This window comes from Strix uralensis, chromosome 2, assembly GCF_047716275.1.
Source record: "Strix uralensis isolate ZFMK-TIS-50842 chromosome 2, bStrUra1, whole genome shotgun sequence".
Classification (NCBI taxonomy): Eukaryota; Metazoa; Chordata; class Aves; order Strigiformes; family Strigidae; genus Strix; species Strix uralensis.
The window spans coordinates 105,225,104-105,251,433 of NC_133973.1; the positions used below are offsets into that span (position 1 = coordinate 105,225,104).

At 37.8% G+C, this 26,330-nt stretch overlaps 1 protein-coding gene across 14 annotated transcripts in view; it reads right to left on the minus strand.

Moving 5' to 3' along the window:
• Positions 1-26,330, minus strand: part of TSC22D1 (TSC22 domain family member 1) — a 96,872-nt gene that overhangs the window by 35,121 nt on the left and 35,421 nt on the right. Inside the window, exons 4-7 of one of the 14 annotated variants that reach the window (XR_012627643.1) lie at positions 24,794-24,855; positions 24,039-24,469; positions 20,671-20,862; positions 17,540-19,687 (exon numbers count right to left, since the gene is read on the minus strand). The exons of 2 other annotated variants lie outside the window; for them this stretch is intronic. The gene's annotated coding sequence lies outside the window, so the exon portion shown is untranslated. 11 more of the 14 variants (XR_012627642.1, XR_012627648.1, XR_012627637.1 and 8 more) reach the window with 11 other exon arrangements.

Here is a 26,330-nt window from a genome sequence, read left to right on the forward strand (position 1 = left end):
AGATAATAGGTGCTGGGAGTTGAGTTTTTCCCATCATCAAGATAAAAATCCTATTTTTTTTTCCCAACATTAAATAGAGAAGGCTCACACTCAGTATCAGAAAATGCGTGTATATTTGATCCTTAAATCTTGGGGAGGGTTTAAAAAAACCCTCTGATAAACCCGTTCTTTTCAGCGGAGCCAGCATTTACAATCATTTCTTTTCCAAAGCTCTCAGAAGTTTGAAGCATCTTAAGACAATCTTCCTTTATATGCATCCATATTAAAACTAAACTTGGAGGGGTAGGTTAGCAAGCAAAGGAGAGGCATAGCAACGCATGTAACATTGTCTATGGCAAACAAGTCTGCCTTTCATCAGCAAGAGCACCATATTGAATCTATCTTCATTAACAGCATAGAATGTCCCATAACACCCGTGGGAAATATCGATTTTACAAATTTAGCATTATTTGATCTCGCATACCATCTACACCATTTCTCCTGAAGCCACTGTAATCCTATAGTTACTGGGAAAATAAAGTCATGGCAGAAATAGAATTCCCTCAGGCCATAAAAATACTTAATTTTGTCTACAGTGAAACACATATTTTGTTAATTTTACATTCCACTTTCAAAAATAAAATATACTTAAGGCCTTGTTTGTACCAGTAAAGCCTATCAGAATCATTATTTCTATTTAAAATTTGATGTAACAACATCCCTGAACACCCTGAATACAGGCACACTAAAGTAACTTAAGAGTAGTTGAACCTGCCTTAATTTTAATTGAACTCTGCATTAATTTTATGACCAGTTAGCATAACGTAATTGTCTACTAAGTTCAAATGCTTCCATATTAGAAAGCTGTACTGAATCCCTTTTCAACTGACTGTAATTAAACAGGACTTTTCCCTAGAATTGGTGATCAGTTTCTGAAAGCAGATCACGCACAATAGGACAGATTCTTCACCTAAATTAGTTAGACATTAATTTTTTTTCGTTTTCTTCACTTTTTTCATAGATTTTTGCTAGGAAGTACTCAGGTTTCCATTCATTTTAAAAGTGAAAACAAAAAACAACGGCATTTTGGTCTCTGAAAATACGAGATGGTTCTGTTTTCAATAAAATAGCACTGCTTCACATACAACACCATTACACCGTCATTACATTTCACAATCATTAAGAAAACCAAACTTCCAGATTAATAAAGAGCAGACACAACAATCTGGGTATTTCCTCATCACATGTAATGGACAAAAATTAAATGACCACAGTTTAGACTCAATCTTTACCCCAATAACTGTCTCCCTGTCTGCACACAGAAGATTCTTCATTCTTCTCTAAAATAGCTGCATCTCAGAATGAGCTTTCAGTGGGAAGTTACTCCAGCTATAAATACTTACTGGAAATAAAGTGCTGAATAAATTGTTAAGATAAATGGAAGACTTGTTTTCTTCCTCAGACTGACTCTCAAACACACTACCCATAATCAACAGTACGAACCTCAAATACTAGCTAATAACATGCCAACAGAAAACATGAGAATTAAGGAAAAGTTAGCAGAGTCGGAAAGGCAGAGCTATAAATATTCAATATAGACCAAAACATAGGAAAGCATCATCAACAAAATAGTCAAAATTATATATACAGCATAAAGAATCTCAAAGATTTTTATTCCTTTCCTACCCTAAAGAATAAAGAAAAGAGTGAGAATCTCATTCAGCTTCTCTCCCCCATCCCATGGGATACAAGTTTCGTGTTTTTGTCTAATTACCACTTTTGTCTTTTGTGAATTATAGCGTCACCCATTTCCAACTGAAACCAATGCATTTATTAACTTAGGCAAAAAGGATTCGGGCCTCAAGTCATTAAGTATTTCAGAAATATAGGTTAGCCTATCTATAATTAGCATTCCTGATGATTTAAACATGGTTTGATGATTACTAAATTCATCATCTTTAAATAAACACCTCTGACTCAGCATCAGCAGAATAGAGACATTTTCATCAACTAATTTAGCTTAAGACTTTTTGGCAAGCAAGAATAGGAAAGGACCAATAGCTTTTATACAATCAGTGAAGGCAGGAATAGGCATGCAAGTACGTTAACAAGTAAAAGGGAAAATATTATCATGAAACTGAATCCAGAATCATTGCAGACAATTGTTCCCATACTCTAATGTTTTGCATTTTAAAGTGAGTAATCAGTAAGCAGACACTACACAGACAAAAAAAGTCCTTATCTAAGTATTTAGGTAAGTGACCTACCCTTTTTTATTATGATTAAATACTAACATGCTTTAGAAGTCAAGTTGTATCTTGTAGAAGCTAACAATATAAAATGGAAAACATTTATTTCAGTACTCAGTGGTCAAAGAGGATGAAGCTAATGACTGCTGAATCAAAGACTTAATCCTATAATGGAGCCGCAGTGTTCAATTGCCAACAATGAGCAGGAGTCATCTCAGCAAGTCACCTGCTAAGCAAGCCAGGAAACACTAGAAAAAATTAAAAGTGACATGTATCCATAGTGAAAGGACACGTGCCCACTAAGATCCTCAGCAAACAAGCAAAAACCAAAAATCAGGCACCCAAATTACTTTATCAGGACATTATTGTCCAGAATTCAGACCTTCCCACAGCTCTCAAAGACCTCACCCATATTCAAAGGCCAGATCCAGAACTTTGTGGTTCAGATGACCTGTAAAATCTTGTTTCCAATACACTGGTGTCACACAAGGCTGACCATCAATCTTCCTAAACACTCACAAACATATTTTTTCAAAAATTCATATAAACTTTTACACTAGTTTACTGATAATACATACACACCTCAATAATTGCACTAGAACACAAATCATTTTGCATATCAAGTCTTAAAGTCTGTTTTGTCTACAGACTCCTTGGAAACTTGGTTTGCATAACACATTCTTTCCAAAAGACTCCTCTGCTGAAATTAATGGGTTTTTTTTCTTTTATTAAAGATGAGGCACTTCTAGTTTCAAAAACTCAATCTAATTTTTTTTATCTTAAATTCAGCAGGAGGACCCTTTCTTCAATCTTCATGGAGGGAGGCATTCTACCCTACAGATTTTAACTGAAATAAATTCTTTCCAGATTCAGTAAACCCCTTAGCTTTTATATATTGCATTGACTTATTTATTCCACATTGCACATTAAGGTATCAGATACCTTTAACTCTCTTTTCTAGTGTGTTACATCAGTCTTCAGCTACTAGGCTGCATACCATTCCTCAAATAGCACAAGCCATTCAGATTTTTTAGCAGTACATACGCATGAAGCAAACCATTCCTCATTTTTCCCCTACATCAGTTGCTTTAAAATAGATGAGGCCTTAGAATTATGCTGAGTGTCTAATGTGAACTTCTCCAGAGGTCTGACCATATTTTAAAAATACATTTTAAAAAAGTTGACAAGTGTATCGGTACTGGGTACAAGAATATGGCTTACTATGGCTTAATAGCAACCTATTTACACAGTGCCTGTGACATCTTGAAAGAGCCTTGCAGTAAAATATCTGAGGCTCTATAGAGCACAACAGCATCAAACATTTATTCACATGCTTACTTGCAAGTAGCTTTCCACTCTTCCTGGGTTGTTTTGGTCTGGTGGTTATTTTCTCCAGCCAGATAGGTGGCTGAGAGAATTCACCAAAGCAAAATAATTTTTAAATGCTGTCAATTTACATGAGATTAGACAATATTACTAAAGAACAGTTTAAGTATCTAGAAGGTTTTATGAATGATGGCTTTTATTCCAATGAAGTTTATGTCATTATGGAGAAACATATTACAGGTTTAATATGATTTGCAATGTCCACTAAATCAAAATAGAGGACTATCCAAGGAAATAGACACACTTACATGCTACTTGTCTAGAATTTTCTTATGGGATGCATGCCGGGAGAAGACTTCAAGGTCAGATCTAGGACCCTGAATTTTGCCTAAGTAGTCTAAAAATGAAGTACAAATGAGAATATGCTACGAAAAAGATTTCATTAACAGTCCGAAAATCCACTTAGAGGTCTAACAGGGGAACAATGGTGTCAAACACCATATGCCCACTTAGAATTGTATTTTAAACCAAATCTTATCTTCAAATTATATATGTTCAAAGTTATAAATGGTGTAATCTCAGACTTCTGACTTTCTGTAGGCCACAGCATCTGTATATCTTTATATTAAAATGATTTTCCATTATTCTGTTATATTACTGAGTTTCTTATGCTCTTCATCAGCACAGTACATTTGAAAACCAGAGTCAATATCTCCTGAAGTAAATGATATCAGATGTTCAGTTTGAGCTTTAGTAAGGAGAGATTTTTCAAAGAGCAATCTTTTCAGACCCACAGACCCACATTCGTAGCTGCCAAATCCAGCAGCCCAACAGAAGCAATGCAGCCTCAACTCCCTGCCCCAAGGTCCAGCCCAGTAGCAAGGCTGAGTACACATTCCCCATAGGTGCACACACAAAAACACATGCATAGCACATACATTCACGGCTGGCCACACAGGGCAGTGCAAACTCAGCACTTAGGTCAACAGAAGCAGCACCAACAGCCTCTTCCTACTCCTCTCTGATCAGGGCGAAAGTCCATTAGGAGAATATGTATATATGTGTGCACGCACACACACACAGATAATATGGATACCCCTGTAACTGGCCTTGGGCTCACCCTCAGTCTGTCCCCAAGCAGTTCCCAGGCCCTCACTCTCCCCAGCTGCCAGCATGTGGCACAAGCTCCTGTGGCCCCACTCCAGTTGCTGGTACTCGGAGTCCCTCACAAACATGTAGACACACTCACTACAAATCCCTTTAGGATCCAGCCTTGGACTTTCAGTCTACCCAGCAGTTGGTCCCCAGAGCGCCTTGCCTCTGGTTATTTCATGCAAAGATACTCACACACAGACTGGGGTCTCAACCAGACCCCAGAGTCTCCTCAGCAGTTGGCCTGGGCTCCCCCTTCCTCCAGTAGCCAACTCCTCCAGCTGTCTCCTGCAGATGCGTATGTTTTGCTAGGACTTCACAGCCAGTCCCAAGTCTCTTTTCCTACTCCCTGGCTAGTTCCGCTTCACAGACCCTAGCAATCACACACTGACACATGTACCCTTGACCCAGCCATATGGGCCCTTGTCATGAGTGGTCTGAATTTAGCTGCTGACACCAAGACACCCCCATAGGCACACACAGTAGGGAGTTCCTTACCCAAGAAAACAATTGGAAATATACTGAGGAGACAGGCTAGACTGTGCTGATGAGGATGGGACATGGCCAAACAAAGGCCAAACATACTGTCCAGCCACCTGCTTACACAGAACCAGCCCACTTTATCCATTTGCCCCTCTGGTGTTTGTTTACCGCAAAATCACGCTGGATCCCTCCTTTCCACAACCTTGGTCCCTCCTCTAAGCATCCTGCGCTGAGTTGTGTACAATCACAAAATACTCTTCCCTGTGTCCCATAATAAGTCCCACAGTGACTCTACCCCCCTTCCCAGTCCGCAAGCTGACCTCCCAAAGCCTCTCTGTTTACTCAAGTGTCTGTCACCCAGGTCCTGGGGACTGATGATCTCCAGTGACAGCCCTGGCAGAAGCTAGGTCAGGGGGCTCGTTTCTCTGATGAGGTTACCAGGGTTCCCCTGCCTGCTGCAGTGCCTCAGGGTTTTGCTGTGCACACAGAGACAAGGCTTTTAATCACGTAACCTACCACCCTTAGTATTTCCAGACTGAACATCCAAAGCCATTCTAAGAATAATTATCAAAGCCATGAAAATAACATCAAAGTTCAAAGCTAACGTGCTTGGAAAATCATCACGTTCAACACTTGTTTTAAGTTGTGGGGTTTTAGATTAAAAAACACAAGCACTTTATTTATCAAATTTACTTACTCAAGTTGTTGCTCTTAAGTGTTCGGTGCTTGGTCATGTGTAATCCTAATAAACGTTTTCCAACAGTTATCAGGACACTTAAGTAATACAAAAAGCACCACATACCTTGTTGACCATATCATATTATATTTGCTTTATAAACACTCATGACTGTTAATGTTATTGCTAAGCAACTGGACTATCGACCATACAGTATTTGCATAGAACTGTCTATCAGCAAACAAACGATTTTGAACTCTTTCAGTTCACAATTCACAGAATTACACACCTAACACTGAACAGATTCTTTTAAACTTTTGATAAATTATCCAAATCATGGGACGACAAAAAACTCAATCACCACTAGTATTTCAAAGATTGGAACTGTAAAGAGATAAAAAAAAATATAGGAGGTTTGGGTTGTATGGGAGATGACAGGAAAGCTGAAGTTTCTCTGCAAGGTAGAGGAAGCAAAACTAAAGACATGATCTGGAATCTGTGAAGTACCTTACTAGATGTTACAGCTGCTGCAAAGATGCAAATCTGTTCATGCACAGAAGAAGAAGAATTAGAAAATGGAAGAGGAACAGACAAAGAGGAACTAGGGCTGTGTTTTTTACATTACAATTGAAAAGCTGCCCTCTTCCACTGCCTCCCACATACTACCTTCTCTAGTAACCCAAATTGTGTCCTTCTCTACTAATATGTGGTGTGCTAGCTCTTTCAGATGCCTCTTCATTTCTATTTTCTCTTAAAAGCAGAGGTTTATATTTATTTGAATTAAAACCTCAGTGTTTCCAAATTATTGTATCCTTATGACATATTTACAATCTGGCAAAACAGCTACTATTACTGAATTATACTCTAACGCACCCTCCCCAAGTTTCACTGTTAAATGGTGCATTTCCTCGTGGAAACGATTCTACAGAAATTCATATTCTGAGAGAACAATGAGCTTGGCCAGACAAACTGATTGAACATGCATGGCTGGGCATTGCCACTAAGGGCAAGGAAGGCAGGATCTTGCAGGGTTTATACAGAGAGCAAGATTGTAATGGCTGAATTTCAGTGAGGGGCTCTGAAAATACAACGTAACAAAAGAAGTTGTGCTCTCAACACTGCAATGATGAACTGAAACCGTGTTGGTCACTGCTATGGAAAGGTCAAATATACACTAAGAGCCAGCATGTAATTTTAAATGTCGCATTCTTCTATGCAGAAGCATCATCTCTGTTGAATGGTGTAAGCAGCCATACACCGGCTGAACAGCAGCAGGAGGAGCTCACATATTCCTGTTACTGTCAGGTCAAAACAGTAAGTAATTTTAGAACTACTCCACAAGAGACACGTTTAAAATAGACAGATGAATGATAGGAATTTGGAGTGGTGGGTGAGACTACAAAAATTCTGATTACCAAGTGTCTGGAATTGAATGCTCTACTAGCTAGAGATTAACCCAAATATTAGTTAGGCAGGTTTTCTAAGCATGGAGCTTCAGAAAGTCTATGGCCACCCACTCAGCCATATGCTTAGGTTATACCAGACATTCCCAACATAAATCGCGTTATTTTTTGGTTTGATCCTTCCCTCATCATCATAGATTTCTCACCTGTATTACTATTAGGGAAGCTGTAGCATCACTGTTCGTAGCCTACAGCTCAACAAGGACATAAGTGCAAAGAATCACGCACAAGAGGACATACAACAGATTTAAGCTGCTTTTGCACAAACACTGACCTGTTCGCATAGTTTGTGAAGTTTCTAGGGCAGAGAATATCTTTTCTGTATTGAACATGAGAGAGGAAGCTTCAGTTTGCATGTAAAGTCAACATTACAACAGCTGAGGTAGAGGGAGGAAGAAGCGGCAAGAAGAATGTCATACCCACCAAGTGGAAGTGGTTAGCCAAAACAGAAGAATATTGCTGCCCTTTTAAAAAGGAAGAAAACTTCCAAGACCTCCATAAAGCATATGCCTAACAGCAAGAATTAGAAGTAGACAGAGTAAGGCTGAGGAGAAAGGACACAACTCCCTACCTCTCCAGCCCTACAATGTTCACTTAACATGCACTACATTAGTAAAAACATGTTCCCAGTAGAAGAATTAATTGAAATATTCACTTCCTTGGGTTAAACAGTTTTATGAAACAGTAGGCATTTAATATTTATATAATGACAGTACCTGGCATCATACAGCCTGAAGTCTCTGGGGATAACGAACAACACATCAACTGTCTCCATAGTAAAATGTAAGGCATTCTGGGGACTACATATCTCAATTTTTCCAGGGAGAGTCAGGGAATACAGAAAGAAGTGGTACAACACAGATCCTTTTAAATAGATTACATATGCTTACTCAGATCAAGACATAGGGTTTTTTTTTTTTTAAATCATATCATAAAAACACATTTTTCAACATAAAGGAGACGAAAAGGAAACAGAGCACACACCATAAGTGTCAATGAAGAACTACTCACGTACTGATATACTGGGATAATTTTAGTATTAGAATGTAATGGTGTCAAATTTGTACTGGTTTAATTCTATTACCAAAATAACAAGCTGGACCAATTTTAACACTAGGTCCTGGCACATCAATTACGGTAAAACTTGGATATCACAGTGATAACATAAAGGCATGAAAAGAGGTCTTCCAAGAAGGTATCTTTAGATACATGTAACAGTTACACATGGCCTACAATTCTCAGAAAGAAATATTACAGAAAGAATTAGGTGAATTTCATCAATTTCCATGTTGCTGATCAGAGAAACATGAATTTAAAAACCCCTAGTCAAACTGTTACTTTGTCAGCACTCAGGTTTCTATTACTAACTTAACATCACCAAGTATCTGTTACACTTATATCAGCATTATTTTAACTATTCTTTGAGCAGATCCTCCTTCCATGTAAAATCACGAGTGCAGTACTTATTTCAAAGTATATGTATGACAGAAGGAAAATTAAGGCTTTATGACTCAAAGACCATTTCCTATTCTCACTTACACTTTCAGTCCTATTTTAAAAGGCAGACAACAAGACTTCAGCAAATTACTTCAGTAAATTGTTGTTCCCTTCTTGTAGCAACTAATCTGCCAAGAGCAGCTTTTATTTGGTCTACATAACATCAAAATAAACTCTAGAAAAAGGATTAGTAGAAAACAGGAACTCCGGCCTTAGATTTGTGTTAGCACAATTAAAAAGTTACAACCAAGCTGTGTAAGATGTATCTGTACAAGCAGAAAAGCACATATTTCTACACGGGGAAGCACCATCTGCAAGCAATAAACTTCTCTATCCTATTCTGGCGTCCAGGAACACAGATAACGGCTTTTCACGCAAAAGATACACAGCTGGAGGGGGTGCCAAGATAAACCTGGAGTACTTGTGTTTACTGTACTACACAATTGTTAAGAGTTCCCAGGAATGGCCTCTCCTGAAAGCATGTATCTCGCTTCTTCCTACACGTGCCGCAAACTACACCACCTATTCTGACATGCTGTAACAAACAGGTTTAATATAACCCAAAAGCTGTTAATATGCCCCCAGATTTCCAGGTGAGATGTTAGAACAGCACTAGCAGGATTCTTAACACAGCATTTGGGGCAAAAGCACTGCCCTATGCACTGCCATCCTTCCAAGCAGCAGTGATGTCAAATAAGCATGTGTTTAGAGTCAGAAGGTACCCCATAATTTGCAAGACAAATACCACAGGCAACTAAGTCTACCAGAAATACTGACGTGTCCTTCAAGGGCACATAAGCTCACAGAGCATAAATTGAGACAAAGATCCTTAAAAGGTAAGATACCATAAGTTGGTAACAGTGTTAGATAGTACATGCCTATCTGTAAGGACCACAACATCTCCGTGAAAATTCAGTAGCCACCTCTCAGGGAGGCTGCACTGCAGCAACAGGTCCTCTGTTAATGCCATACAGAGTTCTTACACCTTCCTCCCAAATAAGAAATTGAAGTGTTATTAATGACTCCTCTTGAGTTCTTGAATAAAGGATCTTTTTATGAAAAGTTTGTATATACGGCCTCAGGACTCAAAAGCATATCCCCAAAATAGAAATCTTGAGTTGATGCTCTTGTAAATACAACACAAAAGTAAGCAAAAGGATTTAAATAACTTTTTTCCCCTCCAACGGGACCTTTGATCTTGGTCTTATATACTGCTATGGTTGTGACTGAGAAATACTCAAGTCTACCATATCTGAAGTTTAGAAAGTACTGAAAAATTGTGGCAGGTCATGGTATTTCATCACCATTTCTAGAAGACATGATTCCCACCTTCCTCAAGCCCTAGCCCACTATATTCCAAGTTTCACTGAGCTAGCACGCAGGTACTAAGCCGTAAGAGGGCCAAAGCCACTACTTGATAAGTAAATCTGGTGGTGTTTTGTCACACAAGGAAATCCCTTCTAAAAAAAACACATTTACAAATACTTGTTATGAACCAGGCTTGCACACTTGTCATTCATTTACAACCTTCATCTTTAAACAAGTTAGTAACATCTGTACATCGCTGCAATAACTACCATGAGCAGGCAGATTCAGCAACTTATTTCTTTAAACTTCACAATTTAAGATCGAGAACTAAAACCAAACACCACAAATGGTTTGAAAATCCATACTGGTTACATAAGCCATATCTTTTACTTAAAATGCAAATCAGTGACCACCAAAACCGTGTTAATACTTTATTTAAAAATGAAAGAATTAACTGACTTAATGCCTTGTTAATCAGTCTCTGCTCAGCATTTAAACCTCACTGCCCTTACAGGCCAAGAGCATTCAGGTCAAGTCAAAAAAGCAGCACGCAGGACTAACAGATGGCAAAAAAAAGCTTCTACAGCCCTATCTGGTGACAGAGAAGCACCACCATTGCAGTGTCTGATCACCACTCTGTGGGGACAAAAGCATTCAAATACACATTAGTGCAGAATCCTCAGTAACTAGATAAATGTAGTATAATAATACTGTTTTGAAAGGCTAGGGAAAAGTTTTTTTAAAGCCCTTATCTATTTAATGATTAGATGCTGGGTTTGATGGACTTTCAAGTCAAAAGGAAGAAACTAAAGTTCTGAGTCCCCAAAGCTGTTTACAAAAGTGATATCCTGCACCAATGCACTATACCTATAGATATACATAGACATATCTATAGATCTATTTATATAGACAGATACAGACATATAATCTCACTTGCACAGAAAAATATACCTGATTCTCCAACATGCTCTTACAGGCTGCAGGAGTTGATTGAAATTCATGCTTTTAACTTATTGAGGACTTAAGATACCCAGATTAAGGGTTTTGAAGCTGTAGAAAACAATATCCTCTCTCACTGGCTGTCCTCACTTTAAAAATAGTTATCTGCATCCTTAACTCAACCTCCTTATAACCAGAGGAGTAGTTTCCCCTGGATTCCTCTTGGAACTCATTCTCTTAGTCTGCTTTCTGCAGGCAATCATGTTAGTTGCTTTAGTTTGAGCTTATTTTAGTTTCAGCTTTCATTTTAAAGGTCAGTATGAGCATCTAGTGCTATGAAACAGCTCTTTAAATAGCTTTAAGACATCAGAACTTAATTTACCACTTTTCTTTCACCCTGCAATATAAATGTCACACAATATACAGTACCATCTCCAAAAGTCTTCACTGTAAAAAGATACACAATAATGTAATTCAACTACAGATCCCTTTGTAATCTGATATATATACCTATTTGTGTATATATATGCACACCCCCACACAGATAACACTCATAGGTTGAAAAGACACTATTTTGATTTCTTCTACAAGAGCATAAAATTTTATATAAACCACTAAAAATATGCATTTAGTTCCCTTACCTGTAAGAATGCTTTAATTTAGCAAAAGGTTAACACAAACTCACACCTGAAGCTGTCACTAACAGCACAGTAGAAGAAAAAAAAAATAAACCTTTAAATGCTTACCTAAAAAAAAAATCTACTACCTTTACAGGAGGAAGACACTACTACAAACCCAGTCAAAAAAATAAGGTCTGTGTGCTAAATAAGACAGGAACTAGACAACAAGGGCAGAGGACTTACTAAAAGTAGAATCGAACTAGAAGCCTCACACCACTCACAGGTATGAATTATCCTTTTTAACAAACCTCAAGCAGTGGGGAAGAAAAAACAGCATAGAATCCCCAGTCTTTGAAGATAATTGGTTCTGTGTCATGTTAAAAAGAAACATATATTTTAATATATTTAATACTATTTAATATAATTATATTGTTTAATGTATATTATTATACTTAATATATTATATTGTTGTACTTCATACTATAGGTCTCAAAACTCCACCTTAGTGGTATTTGTCTTAATGAAACACTTCTGTGACAGCCTATGCTTAAGTCAGAATTTTGAGGGAACAATTCTTAACTTTGGGTGTAAATGAGGAAATTCAAGTTCCTTGAGGGTGTAGATAAAAACCCTTGCCTTATAAACCATATTAATTAATGTTTGAACTGAAATTCCATCCACATGTCTCATTTAATAAGCAAAGTCTCCTTCCTGGCATTGAGGGGAAAAAAGGGGAAAAAAATTACATGCTGAATTATTTTATACAGACTAAACTGAAGTTTAGATTTGAGGGGGGATGTGGAAACACCATTCACAGCACATTACTGTCACTAGGATTCTAGGTTAAAAGGTAGATTCCTGTATTTTGATACTGGACAAGGCTTTTTTTTTTTTTTTTAAAGTATCAAGACTAGTGTATTTCATAGATTAGGTTATGGATCATATTGAAAGCAATGAATCTTCCAGGTTTATCTAACCTGCAAGGATTCTCCAGTGGGTGGGGGGGAGTTTGCTAAGTAAATAAAATCTCTTCATTGTGCCAGAAATTAAGGAGGAAACACAGGAGCAATTAAAGGGGAAAGAAATATGGGACTCTGGCAGTTTTATTGTATTTACTTTTAGCTGGAGCAGAAAAAAGTTCCTTCCAGGCAACAAGAACACCTGCCTTGCAGAAAGCCAGTGACTATGTGATTTACTCCAGTGCAGTCCACATAAATTTTCCAAGCAGTGTCCTGAGAATAACTGAATATCACATGGCAATCAAGCTAGTAAGACTATTCACAGAACTAAGGCCTGACACAAAATGGTTCTCAACCATCTCCAATCTATAATTCTGCACTCTGAAAAGAAACAAATATGAACAGTTAGTCAAGTCATAACATCTTGCATATACTTCAGTATTCACATAAATGCAGAAAGTCTTTATAAAGTACACTGCATCATAGACCAAGCTGGATTTTGAAACAGTAGGCACTCCAAGAGGGGCACGAAACAGATGGTAGTTCAGAGTGACAAAATGTGGCAATATACAACACTCACTGCCTAAGTGTAAAGGCAAGTGAAGATCCTAGATTTATCTCATCCATTCATACATGGCATTAAAGCCCTCAGAAAAATGTTTACCTTGCTAAGTATTAAGGAATAGGCAAGGTGCATATCTCTTTGTATCATCATTATATTGCCATCAAGATTACAATTTTAAAAAAAAAATCATTGAAGGAGGCAGAAAAATCAATCTGAAACAGTAACTTAAATTCAACTACAAGCAGGAATTTGAGTATTAAGATTACCTGGAGAGACAAGCAAAACGCCCTGCAGCTGAAGTACTGCCACACTGGAAGCACTGGTTTGACTACTAGCCCTGGAGATACTAGTCTTCCAAGTAATATGTATTTTTTGAAAACAATGTGAGGACTGAGACAGGGACAAGTTTCCCTGATTTTTCTTAAACATTCTCTGAAACATAGTTCATCTTTCTCATTTGCAAAACCGCTTTATTAAAACAGTTCTGAGCTAGTTAAAAAGTATTACAGAAACCTCACTAGTGTAGATGGGAGAAGTCTCCAAAGCAGATGCAAGTGCAGGGAAGAATAGCTAAAAAAACTTCTATGAAATTTAGCATTAATACAAGGGAACAGATACTTAAAAGCTATCACCTGTACAAGTATAAAGAGAACAAGAATGTCAATACAGAAATTACTTCTTTGAACATTCTCAGCATAATACATAACAGAAGAAAGCATTACTGTTCCCTAAAATACTCAGAGAAAATAATTTCATCAGGTGCTTTGTAAATACTGTTTTAAAAAGTTCAGAGATCAATTAAGCAATGTATGAAAAATATTAGCTGTGTTCTAGGATACTATAGAGGTAAAACTGAGAAGAGATTAACACATGAAAAGCTAGGAAGTTTGTTATAACACGTTCTAATTTTTAGATTAAACTACTCTTAGTTTATTAGGAAAGGAACTAATGTAAGTTCTTTCTGTGACTGTCCCTATTCTCATGTTTCTACCAATTTTTAACCTATTTCTAATTTCAACCAGTTCCAACAGAGAGTTACAGCTTCCAAAGATATACAAGCTCTTGAAGAGTTACATAAAAATAAATGGACAAGTCCAGAAGCCCTACTTTCCCCTTAAAAAAAGCTGCAGCATTAACTCAGCTGTTTTAGACACGAGGTGATAAACATAACCAGTGCCAAGGCATAATAAAGCTTCAAATCAGAGCTTATACTAGAAACCAGAGAACCTAACCACACAAGCTACAAATCTATAGGAGTCAGACTTTACTAGTGTCATTGCTTAGGGGGGGGGGGGGGGGGGGGAAGGTTAGCTCATGCAAGTCATTTTCTGTCAAGACTACCGCCTGTTAAGGGAGAGTTTCTACATTAGCTGACTGCTTGTTATTCCAATTCCTGTGCTGTTCCAAGTATCTGACTCAACTTCTCTGCAGTCCTGAAGTCACCCAGGGAACATCCCATCTGTACACAGCAACTGTGCTGAAGTCAGCTGTTCTTCATTTGCTCTTACGTGCTTCAGTCTGATTTCATCCCTCCATCATTTACACACAAAGATTTTGCAAATTAATTTTTCATACTTTCTCATCAAATGCAAAGTACTACCAGAGATCAGGAAGACATTTTAGAAAGCATTTCAAATTTTACTATTCTTAAAAGTTCTAAACACATGCCAGCAGCAGGTGTGTGAAAATTCTCCTGAAACACTTGAACATATAAGGATGCTTTCCCCAAGTCATGGCTTATGTGTGTTTGAGGTAATTTCCACTGTTTCTCAGAGATTCATGTTTCACAATCACATGTTATTTCACTTATACTCCACATTAAACAGTATTTTCTAGCCTTCCATAATACCCTCCCTCACCAGTAAATGCCACGATATACAACTGTGGGACAACATAATGAATGAGAACAGAATTAAACTTCTACCTTAAGAAGCTGAGATTTCCTGATAGATTCCTTACGCCTTCCCCTAGCCATAGGGAACCAAGCTTTGGAAAAATAGGTAAGAATCTGTCATTGGTCAGTAATTTCTGCAAAATGACATGTCCAAACAGTCTTTCTGTTCTTCCTGTAGTCCCATACAGATAGTACAGAACAGTGTATTTCACCTTGTGTTTTTAACAAAGGTTTCATACCAGTAAGAAGCAAAAAGTTTGCAAGCTCATGCTGTCTAGGCAGTTAAACCAATTTTAATCAAGGTAACATAGAGAAAAAAAGTGCATAAGCTGCAGAAAATTCCATCATTTTTACTAGTATTAAAACTACGAAAATATGCTGATCTACCATTTAACCTACAGCTTCTCTACAGCGTCATTCGACAAGTCTTTTCATTTTTCACCAGAAAAGCTAAAACCAGAGAAAAACAGTTAATTTCCCTATATGCCTTGCCAATATTTCTAAAGATTACTTCAAGTGATATTTATTTCTAAAGAGTGCCTTTTCTGAGCAGCATTTGATGGCAATCTTTCTGCATTAATACTACTGTGATTTTGATGTGGGTTCTAAATGAGGTAACTTGATCCTATGAATAAGCCTCAGTTCAAGTCAATAGAAAGCTAAGATTTGGGGAAATCTATCTAAAACACATTTTAACCTTCAAAAGTCAATTATGATCACAGTAAATGTATTTATAATCATAAAAGTTTCAATATTTGTTCAAATGCTATTTACTTCAGAATTACAGATGATATCTACCTGAATTTGGCAAGAGTGGGTCAGATACTGGTAAGGTTGAAATTGTTGAACTAGTTACTAACACGAAAACCACCCCAAGCTGTGTGCCTCTGTGCAATCTCTTACAATCATCCATGAGAATAAATAAAATTATTTTGCCCCCATAAAAGTGATACCCATTTGCACAAGACAGACTTCTGTTACAGAACAGTAAGTGAAGAAATCTAAAACTCACACATTTTCCTGACCTCCACTTGATCAGTACATAGAAAAAGCAAGAAACATCAGTTTTCACCAGGGAGAGAGAAAAAGGAAAGCCACCCATGTGGATCAAGGAAATGAAGTAATATAGGACAGTTTATCAGAAGAGTAGTTTTATATTCTTCAAAAAAAATTAGCAAGTGATCAGGGAAGCATCACTGTCATCAATAAAAGAAACACAAACTTAATATGGTCTTCAAAACCATTGTTTAAATAGTTCATTCATCATGCCTTCCATGCCATTTAGACAATCCAGCTTAAGTGGCAAAACCCAGCAACTCCTGAAACAACCCACCAACTCACCTCATGTTGCTGATATCAACTTATGGACCTGGCTTAGGAGCTGTGCAGCCGCCAATCTTCATAAACTCCATGCAAGAAACAAAACTGGAAGGGTTCAACCGTTTGTTACCATTGCTTTCAGAGAATGCTTTTTTCCAGTTTTCAATTAGTATCACTTTTCTAAACTAACATCTAAATCACATTCTTTCAGGGACCAATAACAGAGGTCTGGAAAACCAAGGTATCAATCTACATTCCTCAATAAAAGAAGAGTTGAAAAAGGATTTTTGTCACTGCTACCTGCTCAAATCCCCATGATCTGCAAACAGGACTGGAGAAATTAAATCCAACTTACAGCACACCACTGCTGATGGAACCAGTCTGGCTTTCAGAAGTTCATAGAAAACTGCTGTTTTGTTACCCATCTCCCTCACTTAAAGCAAGGGAATATAAACACACCAGAACCTATACTCTTTTTTCGCATTTTCTCATTTATAAAGTGAACATAATTTTCTGGTTTACAAAAGGAACATTTTTTGATACATCTCCCTTCCTTGAACTACGCTAAACTGACAAAGCATCTTTCACACAAATGACAGGTTCAGGTCTGGCTGAAGTAGCAACATTAGCAAGATTTTCCCCCACATTTCCTGATCTTTACAGAATACTTCCTCATTCAAAGCATCCCATAACAGAGACAGAGTTGCAACATAAGCCAGAGAGGGTGGATAGAAGGTGGAAAGAAGAAAGCAAATCTTTCAAGTTAAAGATAGCTCTTCTGGGACAGGAAAAAAGGAGCTGTCAATAGCCAGGATATTACTGACTGGCTATGAAACAATTAGGACCTGCTGGCATCTGGTCAAGAAGATGTGAAGGATTACATGAAGTGAGTTCAGGTAGCTCAAATGCTCAAGGAATCTTAAAGGGAATATAAAGAGGAGAAATAGGAACACTACAAGTCTATTCTGAAATTTTGTGAAATTCTGTTAGTACTGGGGATTAAAAACGTCTGAAATTGGTGTTTTTCCATGTCTCCTGGCATTCTGGAGTCAGAAGAGTCATTCAATACTCATACAATTATGTTAAGTACAATATAAACAAGAAGAAAATTGTTTTGGACATCTTTATTATTTAATAACACAAAGGCAGGAGTTATTGCTCTGAAGATATATTAAGAACCCAGGATTGCACCTCCAAAACTCAGAGCATGATAGTAATATGCTAACACAATGCTGAGAGACAAGAAGTATCAAAATATTGACTCTAGAACAACCACAGGTTTTTTGGTTTGGGTTTTTTTCCCAATTGTGACCATGGGAGGGAGTAAAGTAATTTCAGCAACTGAGACAATGTTAGAAACAGTTCTCAGTGCCCTTACTATTCTACTGTAAGTATTCAGTGTGCATAAGTATTTGATAGTCTTAAAATCACCTTATACTACAGAACAAAATGACCAAAAACTGTGGCTGAGGCAAGTATACCTATTAAGGAAGGCACAAAAGATATCAAACCCAAAATAGATTAGAAGTTAGAAAAACAGGTATTTTCAACAAAAAGCACTGCTAGCATGAATCTCAGATGTTAGTATTTATTTCCGAGACTCACAGATCTTCATCTTATAACCTCAAGAACACTCCTGTTCAGCACACAATTGATGTCTATACCTATAACAGCTACTCAATTTTAAGGTCATCACATAGGTATTTCTGTATGTTAAAAAGAAAACGTATTGAATTTGATACATTAAACTGATTTCTCTTTAAACTTCAAAGTTCACAAGTGTTATGGTGGTTGCATAGTTTAACATATGCATCTGACTATCAGTTTTCTAAAATACCAGGTTATAAATTTAGCATTTTACTCGATAACCACAGAAGCATCAAGATGAAGTTTGATATGCACAGCAAAAAAAGGGTATTAAAAGCCATCCAACAGAGAGCCAAATTTCAGAAGGTCCACTGAAAATGGCTCACTACATAAGTATGTACTTAAACAGCACCATCTGAACAATTATTTTTAGAATGTACTAAGACTGCAATGCATTCCAGCATAGTAAGAAGTCACAACGGCCATGAAGCAGTAGCCTCAGGGCTACATTAAGACTGTTCAACAATTTATATATGCTGGTGAATTTAATGAAAGATCTAGGCATTAGTTAAAAAACAATGTTTTGTGGTAACTGATTTAAGAAATTAATTGGATTCAAACACAAGCATCTGACTAGTTTACTCCAACTGCCAGAAGCAGAAAACAGGAAAATAAAAGTGCTCTTTACGTACTGCCAGAGGGTCCAGTTCACCCTCCTGCCACCCCTTCTCACACACTCAGCTTCAGAACAAAGCTTTCCCCTTTCCTAATCTGAACATTAAGTCCTGTTCTTCAGAACTAATTTCCTATAGTGAAAAAGAATAAAAGTACATGGGCATGTGTGCGTGTGTTGTTCCCTACTGCCAAACATAAGGTTTTTATTTGAGATCTTTTAAGACATTTAATTAAATTTGACTATAGAATCCCTTAGGGGAAAAACAATTAAAATCTTTCTGCTTTCTAACAAATAACTTTTCACTCTTAGAGAAACATCTATGTTTTCCCACTTTCATAGCTCTCAACACTTCCAACGTATCTTTTCTCGACACAAAACCACAGGAAACCTCAGAAGATGCAGTACTTCCCATATTGCCATTGTGACATTTTTGGCTCAAATTTATTTTTAAGTAAACTTGGAGAGGTAGGAGCCTAATTAAATACCATTTTCACAAGAAGCTTTATTATTTCTAATCATTTAAATGGACTAAGTAGAAAAGGCTTTACAAATATTAACAGTCTGAACCACCACAGAACCCTGTTTCACAGATTCACATGGCATCTCCTATGCAGGGGACAGCAAGATCCGATCACATTATTAGACCTGTAAACTCTTAAACTTGGTTTATTGACTTGATCTTCAGATAGGAAGATGCCAGGTTTAGGTTTTATCAAAATGACATCTTTATGACATTGTAACAAAAGGACCATGGGAGGCCAAACAATTTTCCTAAAGAATGATGCATTAGAAGTAATTTTCTGCCTAGGCCTCCATTTCTAGGGTGGCTCTGTGTGATGGAAAAAGGAGTCATTTCTTTCCCAATCCCATTTTTGTCAGGAGATCCTGCTTAAGGAAGGCCAAGATCCAAACCCAGTCATCTTCCAGCAACATAAATGGCTCTCAAGATCTTCTGCTGAAGGCTTGTGATGCAGTATAAAGGTTAGAAGGTGTCCTGAAGCAATTTGGAGGGAATGAAGAGGGAGAGAAGAGTCACAAGATGCACCAAAGCAATAATGCACGTAACATAGTTCCAAATGACTTCAACTCAGCATGAAAGAGGAACTGGTAAAATCTCCTTAGAATTTCATTGCCAGTTTTCAAGTGATTCCTTTTGCTAAAAATCAAAAGGAAATTTAGAATAAAATTCCTGTGCCAGCAATGACATAGCTGGAGAAAGAAAGGTCTGACTGTGGGGTACTGATGTTTGCAAGGAAGAAGCTGTTGCTCTGCACAGCGTGAAGCGAGAAAGGCAGAATTTACCTGAGCTGATTCTACCGATTCCCCTTCTCTGGGCCTGAGGGACTGCCGATCATGTGGGTTAGCAGCACATCCCCTTAATCAGGATGTTCCACTCTTATTTCCTTCACATGGACAAAGAAACAGGACTTAAACTCAGCAGCCACAGGCTCCTCTGAAGGAAGAATGTATTTACACATTTAGAACTGGGGAACTTTATCAGTGCTGGGAATCAAGTTGGATTTCAAACCCATTTGGTGGCCTCTACCTTACTGTGCATTCAAACCTAGCACTAGTGTAAAGAGACAGAGAGGAGATGAAAATTGTGTGGCTATGGGCCATATACAATCACTGGCCTTATCTTGGCCCCAGTCACCAGTTTCTGCTCTGGAATTAGTTTCCTGTCTAGAAAAGGGTCAGACAAAGAATGTCATTAGTGCTTCAAAGAACTGAAGTACAAATATGACCCATGGACAGGAAGCTTACACAGAGGCATAAAAAACATTCTTTCCAAGTGCCCGGGATATTTTTTTCTCCTCTCTCTCTCCCCCACATTTTTTTCTTTAAACTGCTCACACTCTTTCTCTCTCTCAGCCTAGAGAAGTGGAAGACAACATCAACAAAAAAAAGCATAAAGAAACAGCATAAAGTCCATCCTTCACAGCTGAGTGGATGGCAGTTCAAAGGGGCCCTACCTACCTGCAACCCTGTTGTTTGCTTCAAGAACTCTGTTTGCCCAAGGAAAAAGAGACGAGCAAATCCTGGAAGCAGATCCTTCCCCAAAGGAAGTTTCTTTCTGAGTCTGCAACCTGGAGCTTTTGCTTGAGACTCAGTCCTCTGAGCGGATTCTTTCTTCAAACTCTCACACTGGTTCTTTACTTTTGTGGGCAGCTGGAAAAAGAATGAAGCCGTAGGCTGAGGCAGGGACTCCATACTTCCAGGATAGGGAGGCAGAAAGACTGGAGGGGAAGGAAAAGTGCTAGTTGGTAACTTCTTGAATAATGATCTGCATTCCCTCATTTTCTGCCACACAGAGACATACACATAGTCACTGCAATAGGGGAGGATGACAAGAGATGAGTACTAGACATGCAGTTTTTTCATGCTCTGATGCCAAAAAAATCCCCAAAACACCAAAGTGTTGAGCTGTGAACTTTCAAGACTTTTAAGGCATCTACCAATAGATGAGATCAATTATAAGATGTTTTGTCCAGAAAGTTCTCTCAGTTTGTTAAAAAGTAGATGGGAGGGGAGGGAATTTAAGTGCTCATTTCTTGGAAAAAAATCCGAATCTCTCCTCTGTTCACTTTCTCTCAAGTGAATTAAAAATGGCATCTGTTGCAACGAAGTGAACGTCTCCCCATAATCTCTTTAAGAAACAACGAACATACTTACCTGAATACTTCCCTCACCAATGACTTCCTAACCCCAGCCCCAACTCCTCTGTAAAGGCCTTACTCCAATCTCAAGTCTTCTACTCTTTGCAAAATCAGATCGATCACTGACAGCAGTTTAATGCTCTTGTGACAACCTCTGACTTAACCTAGGCACATTATGATTGCTGTGGAAGCTAAGAATCTACCCAAGCTCCTGGGTCAGGTTTCTGGATTTCTAGAACATTCCTCTTTTTTCCTGAAAACCTAGATGTCCTAGGAGTTGTCGTTACTTGAACAATAAAATGTAAAGCACGAGAACCCTGAAATTTTCTTCTTCACAAATTCTGAAAGCTATTAAGACTCCTGTGAAGTTTTAACAGTAGCACGGATCCAACATGCAACAAAACAGAACTAGAAGTCACTGGACTTAAAACACAATTATATGCATAGCCGCTCATGTATGCGTTTATTGGTTTACCCATTTTACCCATTGCAAAACCTTTCACACACAGTGTCTGGTATTTGCATGTAGGGTAGCCATTAAGGTGTGTGCCTCAAATGAGGCACTACCATTTTACCCACGGTGCTCTTCATTGCTCTCAAGATGCCAGGTAGAGTATGATCCAATAGTTAACCAAAAAAGTATGTTACTCATTATGTTTGATGCAATTTCACTTAATTCACTTTGGAGCAATTTCGGTGGTGTTTCTTCATCCTCTCATTTAGAGACACACTTAAACAAAACAGCTTTATACGGCTAGGTATCTCATGTGTCCTCCAATTATATGCTTCCCCCTCCTCAAAGAAATTTTCTTTCATTGTGCTCCAAATACTGCAAGGAGAAGTTGAGAAAAAAACTAGGTTTTGTCGTTAAAACCACAATAATAACATAGTTTTTAAAAGGCATCTTAATTTTTGCACTTAAGAGTAGCAGACAAAAATGTCCTTTTTTTTAAACAGGTGACCGATAAAGCCATCAAGGACAGAACCTGATATCCTACAGTAATTAAAACAGAAAAATCAGCAACTTTCTTCCAGAGAAACTGCTTGGCCATGCAAAAAGATACTCTGCTTCTTGGTTCCTCTGAGGACACTGAACATGGTGATGGTATCTCAATCCAAGGTAAGACATTTTGCTCTGAATAACAAGACTACTTCATAGAAACAACATTAATTATCTTTTAGTGGAATTTCATGAATTCTCAACAACCTGAGACCAAGATGTGTTCCTATACCTTTCAATTTGACAAAACATTGCCTTTTTGATTACTTCAGATCAACTTTCAAAGATTAGAGAGTCAGGTTGTCTTTTCATCCCACATGCATGTTTTTGTGAAAGAAGGTCTTTCTGTTTGGAAAGAGTAAGTGACCACCACACACAAATGTACTTGGCCAACAGATGTCTCCAGGATGATGACATTTATACTCTCCTCTTCCTGTAAGGTAGAGGATACAAGATAAAAATAGAATAAGAGAAAATGTAATAAACAGAACATGTTCAATGCAATTTTTTACTGTTCTGTACTTGCTGGCTAAGAAACTATCACAGAAGGACAGTATAATTAAAAGCACATTTCTTCTTAAGACTCCTTTGTGAATAAAGATTCTTTTTTACCAGATAACTTGCAACACCTTCAATCTCAGGAACTGTCCACGTTGCTAATACTTGATACTTACAATTCATAACTACAACGCCATATACAATGTTATAGGTTTAATTTCAGGCGATGCGTTGAAGCCTACAAACACTACTAACACTTCTGAAGTCAATATTCTTTCTCAGTTCAAATAAAAGGTATCAAAGCAAATCAACCCAGATGAAGCCACATGACCCAGCTTATCGCAGGCTCCTTTCAAACAGGAATTTGCCTAGGGCCTCTGTAATATCAAGGTAAGGCTGTCTTCAGGAAATCCTCTCTCATCAACAGGGAAAGATCCTATTCACTGGAAACACACTTCAGATCACCTTCAATACACCGCATAGTATGAAATCACCTACTGAAGTTTCAGGGGTATAGAAGAAAGGATTACTTGGTCTTACTCCATGCAGCAGCTCCGTAGAAGAAACAAAGATCCAATGTAAAAATTTAAGCAAAAAAAAAAAGCATTTATGAGGACTTTGTCCATTGGTGTTTTCCTCATGTAAACAGGTGAACAACAAAACAGTTTCTGGAAGATCAATCTGAAACATGCTGTTAGGTATAACTTGTTTTTAAATTCCTTTCCTTACATCAAGGTCACATTACATCTCCTTTTCCAAGAAAGGGAGAACCCTTTACTTCTAATTTTTATCCTTTCATACATCTTTCTTCCCTTGAACAAACTAGTCTTGAACTCTAGACTAAATAAGGTTGGTAATTTTTGTATTCTAGCTACCAAAAATACAAGCCTGATTGATTCCTATATAGAGATATGTATGTCAGGCTGAAACAACTGCATGTTTCTGCATTTTGAGATGAGAAATGCTAATCTTTGCTCTTCTAAAGATTTAAAAGAATGGAAAAGAGGTCTACAACAGATCACCCAAAGTACCTGAATCCCTCTTATGGGAATTTTGGAAGAGGTCTTTTTGCTGCCTCACGCCAATCATCAGAAGTGATTCACACTACCAAGATGGGATGTTAAAACAGCTTAAGGAGCTGAATATGCAACAGCTCTTCTCAGTCACTGTACTGTAGTTTGCTGATTTACCTCAAGTGCAGGCTGTGATGGGATCCTTCTAGTTGGAGCAGAAAGAAATTATGGCTGTGATGACAAGAACAACATATATTGACGATCTTCAGATATAGATGAATTCAGGAAAGGCACTGGTAGTTCCATTTGTGAGCACACAGAAGACTGTAAAGAATCCTATAATCAATGTTCTCATCTCCTTTGGGCAAAGAAAGGAATCTCTGCAACGTCTTTCCATAGTGACCTGACTGTTGATAGATATTCTGGGACGAAAAATCCATTAGCGTTTTCTTCCATCTTCCTTCTCTACATAGCAGGTTTCACTACCACTCACTAATTCAAGAGCCAGTGAAGAGAGTGATCCCCATTTTTCTGCATCAGTGATGAAAAGCTCAATAGCCAGTAAAGAAAAGTTTAAACAATTGTGAGTAAATTCTACAGAATACCATCTGCAAAATAAGCAAAAAACTAAATCTATGTATTTGGTAAGTAGTATAGAATATAAGCAACAATACTTTTTTTATTTCTAATACTCAGCTCCAACAATTGCAGGATTCAAGTAAAAGAACATGGAAACAAAATGCAAACTGCCACACCTGATTCAAGTTACCTGCAGCTATAACAACTATTTCTCAACTCTCAAACTGAAATTTTAAAGCATCATGCAACCATTTTAGATTTAAAGTGCAACTAGCCACATGGAGTATTTGCAGTTCTTAAAATTAAATTTGTTCTAGGTTAAGTAGTTTCTGCCCTGCTGCCATTAGCCATACCTCTAGAAATACGTGCAGGCTGCAAACCCACTGCAGGATCTATGCACCAGCATCCAGTTGAACTGTTATTCAAAATAAACATTACAAGAACAACAAATTTTAGTAAAGCATCTTTCTCCTGGAAACTAGCACCAACATGACATGCACATTAAAGTACCAACAGGAGTGATGTAAGGCTGACTGTTTAAATTCCAAGCTACTAACACTATGAAAAAAATACTAGTTTCCCCAAACTCACTGGTTTTGGTTATTTTTGGGGGAAGGGAAGGAGGAGACTTGACAGAAGGGAATAAGTCATTAAGCATTACATCAGCTACACCAGATAACGTTGTCAAGTCCCAAGATGGAGAAAAGGCAGCAAAACCATTGATTAAAGTGTTGATTTTAAAAGAATAAGTGTCATGCAACCCATCATTATGTTATCATACCTTATCAAGATAATGTTATCAGCTAGTGTTAACAAGTCCAGAGAAGGGCCACAAAGATGATGAGAGGGCTGGAGCACCTCTCCTATGAAGCCTGGCAGAGGGAGTTAGGAGGGTTCAGCATGGAGAAGAGAAGGCTCTGGGGAGACCTCATAGTGGCCTTCCAGAACTTAAAGGGAAGTACTACAGGGAAGACGGGGAGGGACTCTTTATCAGGGAGTATAGTGATAGGATGAGGGGTAACGTTTTTAAACTGAAAGAGGGTAGCTTTAGATTAGATTTAAGGAAGGCATTCTTTACTGTGAGGGTGGCAAAGCACTGGAACAGGTTGCCCAGTGAGGTTGTGGATGTTCCCTCCCTGGCAGTGTTCAAGGCCAGGTTGGTCGGGACTTTGAGCAACCTGGTCTAGTGGAAGGTGTCCCTGCCCATGGCAGGGGGGTTGGAACTAGATGATCTCTAAGGTCACTTCCAACCCAAACCATTCTGTGATTCTATGATCATTAAAAAACAAACTTGCAGACAAATATAATAGTAGGGATTGACTTTCTGAATTTCAGAATTTGTTCTAAAGCATTTGTCCTCTTTCCAAAAATGTTTTGTGCTCAACTTCAAAGGCCTACTAAAAACCAGAGAGGGTCACAGTGTTGTCTAGGTTATCAGACAAGGCGTCAGACAATACCTACTCGATACTGGCATAGGTACCAATCCCTGAAAGACCTTTCTTACTGCCAGTTTAGGAGTGGTAAAAAGCTATGGCTTTTCTGAACTCAGCATGACAGAGAATTCTAGAATTGTATATAGCTGTCACAGCAACACACATGGGAGAAACACAGCTAGTATTTCTTGGCACATTTATAACAGCAGGAAAACACTAGGGGTATAAAATTGAATGATTGGCTGATTATAGAAAATACTGCCTTGTAAAAGTAATTCCAATTAATAGATGCATCAATTCTATAAAATTAAAGAAACGGGTATCTCTTAATGTTAGAATTATTTTTCATTTTAAAAACTGTTTACATTGGTTTTAAACATCTTTACTAACATGTTTTTTTGTTTCTTGTCAACTTTGTATGCCAAGTACAGTCAAGAGCAAACCTTTTTCTGGCCTA